The sequence below is a fragment of the Balaenoptera acutorostrata genome, chromosome 1 (genome assembly GCF_949987535.1).
Source record: "Balaenoptera acutorostrata chromosome 1, mBalAcu1.1, whole genome shotgun sequence".
NCBI lineage: Eukaryota > Metazoa > Chordata > Mammalia > Artiodactyla > Balaenopteridae > Balaenoptera > Balaenoptera acutorostrata.
In genome coordinates this window covers 23,557,027-23,570,826 of record NC_080064.1, presented here as the reverse complement: position 1 = coordinate 23,570,826, position 13,800 = coordinate 23,557,027, and positions in this window count along the sequence as shown.

Sequence of the window (13,800 nt, the reverse complement as noted above, 5' to 3'; positions counted from 1 at the left end):
AGGAACCACGGGGACGCACCCTGGGCCCCCAGGCACCCCTGGGAGCAGGGTGCTCACCTGGAGACCCAGGAGTAGACACGCTGGGTGCCTGCGTGAGTGCTGGGCGGCGGCGGCAGCTCTGGCTCTGCAGCCTGTCAGCATTGGGAATAATTAGAATCCTAAAAAAGCCCTCATTATTTCTCCCAGGGCCAAGGCGCCCTTTGGAAAAAGGGATGTCTCCTGCCAGATCGTCCCCTGAAAGTGCGTTTGTCACAGGCTATTGCGTAAATCCGTGTTTGCCCCATTTGAAAAGACGTGATTTAGCCAATTGACTGGCCTTAAGGCTCCTTCTCCAAACCCTCAAAATGCGGCTGTGATTAGGAGCCCAGAGAGGACCCATGAAGCATGAGAGGGCGAGGCTGGTGAAGTCACCCCCTGGGCTCTGAGCCCCTCCTCCTCGTGCTGCACAGGAGAACCGGAGGGGAGGGGATGGGATCGTCCTGCTCAGGAGCTGGGACACTTTAGGACACAGGTTGGTCCTCCAGGAGAGAACATGGGATGCCAGACAAAGGCCCAATGTCAGGTTCACTCATGCCGCCACCAGACTTATTGAGGCCCTACTGTGTGCCAGCCCACATGGGGATGAGGGTGCAGCAGCAAACAGACGAGGTCCCTGCCCCCAGGATCTGACGTCTGGAGTGGGGAGGCAGGAAGGAACAGGTTAACAATCATAGGCAAGAGTATCCCAGGCGGGAAGAGGTGTTGGAAGAAAGTAAACAGGGTGACGTTATCGAGTCTGGCTCTGGCGTGGAGGATGAACTGTGCCCGTCAGATGGGCAGGTCAGTGAAGGTCTTTCTGAGAAGGAATCCAAGATGAGACGTCAGTGAGCGGATGGAGGACAGAGTGGTTAGTTCTGCCTGTGGGAAGGGGCAGGCTCTAGGGAGGAGAAGACATCTGGTCTACTCTTGACGGATGCTTAGAACGGCACCAAGTGGGAGAGAGGAAGAGACTCCAGACACGGAGTCAGGAGCAAAGGCCCAGAGCAGTGCAGGTTCACAGTATGTTGGGGAAGCATTTATTGTGGCCAGAAGTGGGGCTGGAAGTGTCCTGAGGGCTGCATGAGACAGACCTCAAATCTGTGCTAAAGAGATGGGATGCTATCCTGAGGCAAGGGACTCTTCGGACATGTTTATCAGCGAGCGAGTCACACCTCTGAAGAGGATACACTCTGTGGCTTCTAAGGTCCCTTCCGCTTCTAAATCTCCATGAGCCAGAAGGGCAAAGACTTTAGTTGAATGAACATTGAATGCTAATAGACTTGTACTCAAATAATCTTGAGTGTCTGGGGTTCCCAGAGACCAGGGCTGGTGGGGGAGACCCGAGCCTCAGTAACCAAGGCTCTCTTGCATGGGGACCTCACACAGATGGATACAGCCGAGGGCAGGGACTCCCACCCTCCTCCCAACAGCCTCTCCACTCAGCTCTACAGCCCAGAAGTGCCAGCAGCACCTGGACCTCCCCCTGCTCCTCACCAGCGCCCTCGGGAGCAGCCCGCAAGCCCAGCCCCAAATAACCGGCCCCGAGCCGGGTCAACCTCCCTCCCCGTCTACTTTAGATCAACCCAGTCGGGCTCCCCTTGGGGAGGAACAGACTCTCATTTCTCTCCCGGGCTCACTAAATTGCTAAGACCCTGTGACTGGCCCAGCAGGCAACAGAAGGAAAAGTTTCCCAGAATTTCAGGCCCTCTCATGGAGAAAGTCTGCCTAATAAATAATTGAGAGGTACCTCAGCTTCCTGAGAACAATGCCAAGCAGTGAAGGTGTCCGTCCCAGTTCCCCCAGCAAAGCAGAGCTTCTGAGCACTCCAGCGGAGGTGAGGAAAAGCCTTTACTTAAAGATGAGTCAGGAAAGGCAAGAGGGCTGCTGTGGAAAGAGGCTGGAGGAGCCAAAGGAGGGTAGGGGCAGGGAGGGGGCCTGCTTCAGGAAAGGATGCAGCCAAGGTAGTTAGTGATTACGACCATGGGCTCCACACTCAGACCCAGGTAGAAGAGCCATTTATGCAGCATAATGCAGGTCAGAAGCCCAGCTCATCCTTTCTTCCAAATGGCCAGATGCATGGAGAGGACAGGGTGGAAGACACCACCAGGCTTACCGTGGCCCAGAGGAAAGAGAGACCTTGCCCTGCCCAGCATCCATTCATCAACCCCTAGAGAAGAGCTCTGATTGGCCTGGCTTGAGCCATGTGCCTATCCCTGCACCAATCACAGTAGCCAATTGGGTTGGGTACTGTGATTGGTCACTTCTGAGTCACATGCTCCTTCCTTTGTTGGGAAGGAGGTGGTTGATTGACAACCAGTCCAGAGCCACAGAGACTGGGGAAGGGGCAAACAAGAAGGAAATGAAATGCTGTTAGCAGAAGGATGGAGAGAGGAGGGAGTGTTGCTGGGCACTTGAACAGGTATTCAAATCCTTTCGTGATCTGGCCCCAGGCTACCTGTCCAGCCCCTTCCAGACACACCCCTCCTGCACTCTGTACTCACCTGAATATTTGCAGGGTCCTCTTGCCACACTCTCTGTCACCTTACCTCCATGCCTTGCCCGTGTGTTCCCTGTGCCTCTGATTGCTTCCCTTCCACCACCTGCACAGCAAACACTGTCACTTCTTTAAGTTTCAGGTGTCACCTCCTCTGTTAAACCTTCAGTTCTGCCTCCTGACAAACTGTGCTCCGTTCCCACCACACCCTGTAAAACTGGGATGATGCGCATGATGGTGACATTGACTATGAAGACGATGAGGAGGACGAGGAGGATGTGATTTTTTCTGGTTGGTCTGCCTCTGCTCACACTCCAACTCGAGAACAGAGATTTAATCTTATTATCCTCTATATTCCTCGTGCCTTGCTCATTATTGGGCACGTGGTAGCCATCAGTGGATGTCTTTGGAATGAATCAATTAATGAATTAATTGCAGTTATTGGCAGAACTGGTCTTTTGCTTACCTGGGAAGGGCAGCTGCTCTCCATGGGCTGTGGGGTAAGGGGTTTGTGGGAGATATCCTTGTCCCAGATTATATTCCCAGTAGACATCCTGGAGAAGTCTCTTCTCTCTGACCTTGGTTTCCTCATCTGTGAAATGAAGGGCTGGGCTCCTCAACCTTTAGCTCTGGTTCCAGTCCTGTGAGTCATTGAAAGGAGCCTCCTTGGGAAACACAGGGCCAACCTGGGGGCCCCTGGACATCCAGGAGGGCCCAGGGAGACTGACTTTCTGGGCAGCATAGGGCAAGGGGCCAAGATAAGACAATTTTCCAAGTGCATAAAAGAAATTCTGTGGAACTTACAGTTTTACTAATATTAGAATACTGTCAGATATTTCCAAAACAAAAAAAAAAGGAGTTCTGAGTCTTGAATTAGCCTTTGCCATTTAAAGGGGAAATTTAGACATGTCTTTGAAAATACAATAAAATGTCACTAACACAAACTGATCATAATTCCAGGGAGGGAACAAAAAATATTTTGTGAAACCATTTAATATTACAAGAAGGACAGGAAGTGAGAGTATTTACCCTACTAAAATTAGCAAATTGTTTTCAAGCCTCCTATTCACAAATTCTTGGGTTTGGAAAGGACCTCAAGATTCTCTCACTGGTCTCCTCTCTCTCCTCCCACTCATGTTACCTGTACCCAGGTGAGCTCTCAGAAGTAGGGAAAAGTTATAAAGGACCTACTGTGTGCTAGCAACTGAGCTAAACACTTTTAATCCTCGCAATTCTATTTCTGCTTCTCTGACCTCATCTCCTACTGCTCTCCCCTCCCTCACTCTGCTCCGGCCACACTGGCCTTTCCTCAGGGCCTAGAACATAGCCAGCTAGCGTGCACTTCCAGCCCTTTACACATGCTGTTCCCTCTGCCTGGAGCTCTCTGCCCCCTGATCTCCACATGACTGGATCCTTCTTACTGCTAAGTCCTGAGTCCAAATATCACCTCCCTCGAGGAGCCCTCCCTGATCATCCGATCGTGCATTTCCGTCCTCCTGTCCCACAGCATCCCCTGTTCAAGCACATCACCCTCAGTTACTACCTGCATCGCCTTCATCATGGTCTGAAGTCAATCTACTTATTGATATACTTGTACATTACCTGCTTCCCCCTCCAGAATGTGAGTTCCTGCAGGGTGGAGCCCTTGTCTATCTTTTTCATGGTTGTATTCCCAGTGCCCAGAACAGTGATTGTCAGAGACCTGGGACTCCATAACTGTGTGTTCAGTGAGTGGATGAATGAATGATTGAAGGGTTTCCATTTCCCCAAACCCTAACCTTGCCCATGGTGCTTTCCAATAAATGCTTATTAAACTAACAAATGGATGTAGGAAGTAGAGTAGACCCAAATAACTCAGAATATATCATGATCCAGGCATGAGTTTATCTCCACTTCATCAACAAGTTTTCCTGAGTCATTTGAAAGATTGTAAAAGGCATATCTGTCCTGTTTTTGAAAGTTCCGTGTTTTCCAGCTATTTGTATTTACAAATTCATCGCCTGAATAGGATTTCAGTGATCACATAGACCATGGCTAATTTAACAGATGAAATAACTGACACTCAGAAAGAGGGACAAGGGTTCAGCAAGATTATATGTGTCAGGTGAAGACCCAGGAAAAGAAGCCAGCTCTCTCCATCCTGTCCTTTCCATGTCTAAAACACTCAAGAGGTGCTGTCAGTCACTAAAATTAGCACAACATTTCTGGAGGCACTCTAAGAATAATAATTAAAAAATAATAGCAGTAGCTACAATTTCTTGAGTGTTTTCTTGAGTGGAGAGTGTAGTAAACACTTTAATTTATCACAACAACCCTAGGAGGGGTGGGTACTGTTATCATCCCCATTTTTCAGGTCAGGAGACGGAGGCACAGAGAGAGGAAGTAGTCTGCATACCGTCACATAGAGAATAGATGGTGGAGCCAAGGCTTGACCCAAGGCATTCTGGCAAAGTGCATCAAAAGTATCTGTCTTGACAAATCCACCCCTGGATACTTCTCTTAAGGAAATGATCATGGTCCAGGGAACGATGCATATTTAAAATGAGTGACCCTCTCTGGTGTGCCCCCTTTACATGGACTTCAAGGCTGCCCATGAGGAGAGGGAAGGAGTGAGCCTCACGGCCTATCACTGGGGGAGACCTATGTGAGGAGGGCCAAGCCCCACCCCCTGCAACGCCCCTCCCCCCAAGACAGGGACACGTGAGGGAGATCCTGACACACTTTCTATCATCTCACTCACCTGGACTCATTTATGGAGACATTAAGACACACTAAACGCTGAGTTCACTGAGATCTCTCCATCCTGCAGTTTCAACTGAAAATTATATCTCTCGCTTTCTTTTTTTCCTTCTCCTACATGTCAAGTGGGTCTTTTCTAGAAGCACTGAATGGAAATAAAGGGGATTAGAGGATAATTTTATCCCATTTAAATGTAACCTGCAGCGAGTGGGAGTAAAGAGACCCACTTGGCAGCCACGTCTCATCCCCCTTCTCCCTCCAGGCTCCTGCCCTCCTGCCCCCACTTCCCACCTCCTCAAAGGCGCCCTGGGAGCTCCTGATACCGGGAGGATTCAGGCCTCCACCGGGGCCCTTGCCAAAGCCTGCCTTCCAGAAGTCCAGTTCCCATATTCACCTCGTGTGAGGCAGGTTGCCAGTGAAAGGCTCTGGTCTTCTGGAAAAGTAAAGGGAGGAATCTCCTGGGGAGAAAGCAGGAGCCCCTCAAGCCTTGGCATGGGACGACTTTGCCAACACTCCTCTCCGTGAAGCCACAGTCCGCAATGAACCTATGCCAGGAGGTCTGATCTGTTGTTTCCTAGATTCCGCTTACCTGCCTGCACGTGCCGTGTTTGCAGCCAGATACCTTGTAGGAGGTGACTCTGCAGCACCGGCCAAGAGGCAAAGCTGAGCGTGGGCAGGTGTGTGGAGGCGGCCTGGGCAGGGGAAATAGTGTAGGCAAAGGCACAGAAGTGTGGAAGGAAGCAAGAAGGAGCTTGAGGTGGATGGTGATGGATGGGGGCAGGGGATGGAAAAGTAGGGGCAGGCAATGAGTCTGCAGACTTTGCCCAAGGACAGACTTGCAATGCCAGGCTGAGGAGTTTGAAATCTATTCTGGAGACCAAAGATTTTTGTGGCCTGCTTCCTCTGAGGTGGCTCAGTGGTTGGGTTGCCAGATTTAACAAATAAAAATGTAAGAAAGACGGACTCTTCATTACATTTGAATGTCAGTTAAACAATGAATATTTTTTTAGTATGAGTATGACCCGTACAATATTTAGGATATACCTATTCTGTTTTTAACTGTTTTTTATTCAATAAATACATTTATTGAAATCCAGGTACTGGAGTTAGACTTTTAAAAATAATTTTCCCAGCCATCCCATGAGATACGTACTAGTAATAAATCCATTTTATAGATAACATCTAAAACTTAGAGAAATTATCAATGACACACAACATAAGCACGGCAGCTGGGAATCAATGTCAAGTCAGCTCAGGTCTTCAGAGCTCCTGTTCTTAATAACTCTCTGTTTTCCTATACAGAATGCTTCAATTAATTCTGCTTGAGATATACTTATCGTAAAAAAGAAATCCGTTGTTCATCTGGAATTCACATGTAATTGGATGTCCTGTATTTTATCTGGCAGCCCTGCTTGGGGATGGAGCAACAGGAGGGGAGGTTGAGAGTGGGTAGGCTCAGGCCCTTCCCCACTGCAATCTGAGAAGCTTTGCTGCTGTCAGTTTTAAATCTGGAGGAATCCATGTCAATTTCCCTTTGAAAACAAATGTCTGACTTTTCATAATAATATCATAATGTACATAAAACCTCTGCATAAATTATGTGTAAGAGCCCCTCAGGTAAGTGTCTAGAAAAGGGAAGGGGTCGGCACACTTCTCCTAGAAAGGGCCAGATAGTCCATGTTTCAGGCGTGTGGATTGCACAGTCTCTGATGCAGCTCCTCAGCTCTGCCGGTGGAGCATGAACGCAGCCTTAGGCAGTACAGGAGAGGATGAGTGGGGCCGTGTTCCAATAAAACTTTATTTGCAAAAACAGACTGTGGGGTCAGACGTGGCCCGTGGGCTGTGGTTTGCTGATCCCTGGCCTAGACCGTTGGGCACCCTCAGGGCCAGCTGAAGGAAACTGTGTTCTTTCCCCTGCGATCCATAAAATGTAACTGGGGGCATCAGCATCTCTCTTTCTGCCACTGACTTATAGGGGGATCGAGAAACAGGCTGCCTTTCCTTCCCCAGGTCTCAGGGGGCGGGCCCACGTCTAAGATGAGGTCGTTGGACCCTCAGGATCTTCCCCAAATCGGATTTGATGACCCGGTCCTGCCAGAGAACACGTGTCTCCGAAGTGGTAGATGCCTTTCTCCCTGCCTCCTTTCCCGGAACTCCCCACTGCCTGGCCAACAGATTGCAAGATAAGACACCGATTTCTTATTCTGTCCACTTCCACCCTTAAAGACTATGGTTTCTGACTTCCAGGGACTCCAGAACCTCTGGCAGCCCTCCACCTCTGCCACCTCCTCAGTCACTTAGCTGGGTGGAATACCCCAGAACAGGAGCACTGATTCAGCCTCCCACCAACTCCCCTCCTGCAAATAAATAGGTGCTAACTCACTGCAAGTTGCCAAGGGCCCTCATCACAGGGAGCTCGCACATAACCGGAAATATCTTTAACACCCTATTGATGGTTCCCCACCCAACCCCCCCATTGCTCTGTGACAAAGTTGAAACAGTGAAAGGCATCGATTTTCCAGGTCTGAGCTGTGAGCCCAAGATCAAAGCAGGGAAGAGGTGGGAGGGACACAGTACAGGAGGGCGTGTTTTACAATGAAATTATGGTTATCATAGACCTGGTAGCATTTCTTCTGTGCCACCATGGCAGACAGCTCTCTGAGTAAGAGCAGGTTTGTGTTTCATTAGGACACTTTAGTCAAAAGATCAATGATACTCTCAGAACGGCTCTGTCAGTCCACAGGGGCGGATGAGCCTGGTGAGAAGCCTGCAAAGATCCAGCTAAAATTAGGCAGCTGCTGACAGACACTGGATTTGCAATCATGGCGAATCGATTTCCAAAGTGATGCTGAATCCAAGTGAATTTCATCGGCCTCCGTGTTGTGTCTTTGTGGAGGGGGGCCTTTCAGAATGAAGCGGGTCCATCTCTGGAGAAATGGAGGTTTTAAAGGCAAGCTTGGGTTTGGCAGAGTGAGAGGGTACGAGAAGGTGGTCAGCAGGTTGGGAGCTCTACATGCTCTTTTAACCCAAATCTTGGTTGTCAGGCTCTGGGGCTCATAAGGAAAAGCAAAGGGCTGCAGGTGGCAAGAGAGAGCTCAGCTTCTGACCAGCTGAGTGAACTCAGGCATCAACTTTTCTGGCCTCCATTTTCCTCATCTGTAAAATGGTACCTTATTCATTGGTACTATCCAATGGTACCTCATCAGGGGGTTGTTCTGAGAATTCAGTGATTGAATTGGTGCAGAGTGATTGGCAGGGGACCTGGCACAAAGGAAGAGCTCACTATCCAGAGGCTGTCATTGATGCCTCTTACTAAGTAAGCATCCCCAGCCCCACACACTGCACCTTGTATTTTCCTCACCCACCTGGATGTGACCCCTCCAGACCCTCCTGGGTTCTTAGGCTCTTGGTGGCCTGTGGCACTGACTGCACCCCAGCACTCATCCCGGCCTCTCCACTGCTCTGCCAATTTTCTGATCGTTTTGAGGAGCACCACGGTTCAGGGAGAAGAGGATTGGGCTTTGAGCCAGACAAACCTGGATTCCAGTCCCAGCCCAGTCACTTCCAAGCTCTGTGATCACTCTCAACTCATTTACCTGCTGAATCTCAGACTCTTGGAATAATTATGTCCACAGACCACTGGGATTGAATGGGAGGAAAATCAGCATGGTCACCCTGGTGAAGCTGTAAGCCCCCTGGGGTGGTGTGCAGGGTGGGAGGTGGTATGAAGGGGGAGGTGGGGACAGAGTCACCACCCTTCACAGCCCCGTGGTGCCCGGGGTAGTCATACGTTCTGCCAAATCTTTTCACATCTCCCCCTTCCAGGTGTGTGATGGTACTGAACTTCCTGTCCCCTGTGGCTCAGTGGGACCATGTGACTTGTTCTGGTCAATGAGTTGTGTGAATGAAGTAATGCTTGTCATTGCCCTGCTAAGCATTTAATGGCTAGTGTAAACCCACCAGGGCTCTCTCCATCTCTGGCTTGATAGCTACTTTGTCACCTGGGGTCCGTGAATGGCCCTGATGAGCAGAGCCACCCCACCCAACTCACAACGGGCAGGTAGGATTAGCAAGAAATAAATATTTGGGGTTTTATATGTGGAATCCAAAAAGATAAAACAACAAAATGTGTGTAACAAATGTACCTAACAAAACAGAAACAGATTCACAGATATAGAGAATAACTAGTGGTTACCAGCGGGGAGAGGGAAGCAGGGAGGGGAAAGATGGAGGTATGGGATTAAGAAACACTCTACTATATGTAAAATAAATAAGCAACAAGGATATATTGAACAGCACAGGGAAATATAACAATTATTTTGTAATAACTTTAAATGGAGTATAATCTATAAAAATACTGAATCACTATGTTGTACACCTGAAACTAATACAATATTGTAAATCAACTATACTTCAATTTCAAAATAAATTAAATAAAGAAAGAAACAAATAAAATGTCAGTGACCTAAATATATATATATTTTTTAAGCCACTGGGGACTGTTTGTTTCTAAGTAAAGCCTCACCTATGCTGACTGATACAGGGTTCCCACAGGCAAGGCCTCAAACTAGGTGTCCTCCATGATTGGCTATTGAATTACATGCACAAGCTGCCCCTCTGATGCTGCTCCAGTAGGGCCGGGGATGGGGGCAGCAGTGACTGGAGGCATTGGTCTAATCATTGAGAAGAAGGAACAGTGATGATCAAGTCCCTCCCCCCCCGCACTGTGGAGACTGTCAGAGTCCTGGTAAAGGTGGCCCTAAGTGACACAAAGGACCTGGGTTGGCAAGTCAAAGCCAGAGCCCTTTAACCACAGAGGCCATAATTCAGGGCAGAACAGCCACCCAGGCTGCAGCCAGCTCAGGAGCTCAGCCCATCCATCCTCAAAACAGCCTGAAGGTGACATAGAGCTTCGGGCTCCTGGTTTCTGGCCACCAAAACCGAAGACAAGTTTGTTCTCGCTCCTCTGTTTTCCCCTTAGAGAAGTCAGACTCAGAGAACTCCCCCTGCTCAGGAGTTCAGAACAAGGGCTCTGGAGTCAGTTATTGATGCCAGGCGCTGCCTAGCTGTGTGACCTTGGACAAGTCCCTTTGCGTCTCTGAGTTATATTGTTCTCAGTTGGAGAACAGAGATAACTAAACTGGCCTCTTGGGGTTGCGGGGAGTTAGGAGGACTAGAGGAGATCTTTGTAGAGGGCTTAGTATAGGGCCAGCACAGGGAAGCATTCAGTACCTGGGAGTCACAGCTGAATAGATGCCATCCTCTGTGCTCAGGGAGGCCAGGACCAAGGATGTGACAGTCCAGCTTCTTAAATAGTTATTTTATTTATTTTTTAACATGTTGGAATGGTTTAGTAGAAAAGTTCAGAGAATAATGAGTACCACAAAAGAGAGGCAGCCCGTGATACAGAACCACTGTTAAAGCACAGACCTGGGACATGGGAATGACGTCAAACCTTGGCCATGGGAATGCTGTGAGGGTGACATGAGGGGTGACATGCACAGTGCGAGACGAGGGGCTGGCTCACAGCAAGAACGCACGGACATCAGTTTTGCAGAACTGCAGGTATTAAATCTTACCTATTTTTATCGATGACCTGGAGGGTGACTAGAAGCATAATGAAGTGAGGATGGGAGGGGTTGCAGCACCCTGTCTTTAAACCTGAGAAGAGAGACATCCATGGGCAGAGCCAAGGCCACTTGCAGCTGTCTCTCTGGCTGTCCCGGAGAGACACACAAATACGTCCTGTCCCATGGGGCTCAGGAGAAAAGCTAAAACAAAAGAGGGTAAGCTGGGACAAAGTGAGAGAGTGGCATGGACATATATACACTACCAAATGTAAAATAGATGGCTAGTGGGAAGCAGCCACATAGCACAGGGAGATCAGCTCGGTGCTTTGTGACCACCTAGAGGTGTGCAATAGGGAGGGTGGGAGGGAGATGCAAGAGGGAGGAGATATGGGGATATTTGTATATGTATAGCTGATTCACTTTGTTATACAGCAGAAACTAACACACCATTGTAAAGCAATTATACTCCAATAAAGATGTTTAAAAAAATAAAATTTAATTTAATTTAATTTAATTTTAAAAATAAATAAATAAATAAAATAAAACGAAGGAGCGGGGCTGAAGGGGGCCAGGTTCAGCCTCCCACATGGAAGAACTTTCTGAAATCCACAAGTTCTCTGACTGCTGAGCCCAAGCTTCCTGGCTTGGCATCCAACGCCCCGCAGGATCAGGCCTCCTCTCCAGCATCTTCTCCCAGCCAGCCCTTTGCCTCCAGCCCCGGGGACCCACCTGCAGCTCCCTCCCCTCCCCTGCCTTTGCCCCTGCTGTTCACCCAACTGGATCCCCCTCTCCTTTCATGCCCGCCTGGCAAACAGCGCTCAGGGCTCTCCAGGACCCAGCTCAGAGAGCCCCTCCTCTCCAAGTCCACCTCCCCAGGCACTGGAGGAGCTCCATAAATGCTCCGTGTTATTATTTTTAATCTGTTAGTTCCAGGCTCATATCAAGGCTCTGCCACTTCCTGGCTGTGCGTTCTCACATAAGTGACTCAACCCCCCTGAAATGCTACTTCACGGGGATGCTGCGGGGAGAGTCAAGTCCACATGTGAAGCTCTTGGGCCAGGGCTTGGAGACACTGGGGTCCACTGAAAGGAAACCTCTCCACAGCCCCCCAGGGCCTGAGGGGCCTGCAGGGCACGAGGCATTTATTTGCAAGAGAGATGGTTGGTTATTCCAGAAAGGAAGTGGGGGAAGGAAAAAGAAATTCCATCCCTCCCGCCTGACTTTGTAAGCGTTATTGATTTGAGGCAGAAGTCACCACCGTTGCAGGTGCATTGATTGACTGGGCTGGGCTGGGCTCTTCAGGGTAATGTGAGCTGCGTACACGATCAGTTCTGTCCCTGCCCTCCTGGCACATTGATTATGGATTAAAGGTGCCATAAAGCTTCGACGGCACAGTCAACAACCAGCCGGTGTTGGGGAGAGGTAGGGTGCCCAGGAGTGGTGGCACCTGAAGGAAAGACGGTGCTCAGTTTGATGTGCTCCGCCCCCTTTTCCAGGAGGGATGCAGGGGCAGAGACCAGCGGGACCCACAGAGGAGGGAGCAGCAGTAAAGAAAAGGAACTCCCTGCCCCTGTAGCTCCCATTCTGTACGTTACAGGGACTTTTCCTTATTTCAGGAGTGAATGTCCTCTCTCTAGATCTGTTCTTTGAGGCCAAGAAACGGATCTGCTTCCTTGGGACACAGCCTTGTGCCTGGCACATAGTAGGTACATACATGTTTCATAAATAAAGCCTTTGAGCTCCCCTTTGTCTGGAACCTCACACTCCTGGAACATTCAGACTATAAATATCAGAGTTGATGAAGGAGATGCTGAGACCCAGAGAGAGGGAGCAACTTTCCCAAAGCTGCACAACAAGCTCTCAGCCCATCCAGGACTGATTCTCAGCGCAGGGCCTCTTCCAGCTCCCGCTCTCATCCACTGGGCATGTCGGAGGCTGCAGAACAGTCACTTTACGAGAGTGTAAAGAATTTATTTTCCCCTAAAAATAACGGAAAAATAAATGACTGAAGAAGATACCCAAATGTTTATAAATGTGCTAAAACCACCATATCAGCACATAAACTGCAGAAGCATACAGGGGAAGAAGGCTCCCGCCCGCCAGGCAACAGCAGGCCCATTCAGTGTGCCCTTGATGACACCAGCTCTATAGGCACCCACTAAAACCCAGTGGGAAATTCTGTGCACAAGGGCAGCCGGACCCCCAGAAAGTGAGTTTCAGATGCCTTCGCTATTCCTACTTTACAGCAGCAAGAGCAGAAGACAAAATCTACATTGTCATATAAAAGTACCAACCAACCAACCTAGCATCTTTCACAGAAAATCACAAACTGCTTTTACTTACCTAAGGGGGAAAGCTGGCTACTTCTCATGGAGAATTTGATGGGTTCTGACCAAGAAAAGAAAATGTGGTATAGGACAAGAAGGAGAAAAAGCACATCATTTATTGCAATCCTACTGTGTGTGACACAGAGACAGGCACTTTTAACTCATTTTCTAAATTCACCCACGAGCCATGTGGAGCAGGTATTATTATTCCCAAAGCCCAGCTCTGAAAATATCTGCTGACATCAAACACCCGCTGTTGGACCTGTTCAATTCACCTGATGGCAGAACAGAGCCGCTCTACCCAGTGGCATCCATCAGCCAAGCATGACAGTGTCTGTTTCAGCAGCTACCTGCTTTCTCAGCTCTGTATCGTGGCATCTGGGGGCAGGCACTGAGGTTTCTCTCTCTCTCTCTCTCTCACTCAGTCTGGACATCTCATCTCTGCCTCTCACCCTGGCCCTCCTTCACCTCCTTTCTCTCCCCCTTCCCTCCTTCCCTTCCATGCTGATGTTTATTTTTCAGAACCTCAAAATCCTTCCCAAGCCTCTGACATTTACTCTTTAGAATTAGAAAAGTTTCCAATTCTCTTTCCCAGAGCAAAACTGGTGAATAAGGTTTCCCCAGGGATCTTGCCTGCCCTTCTGGAGGTGAA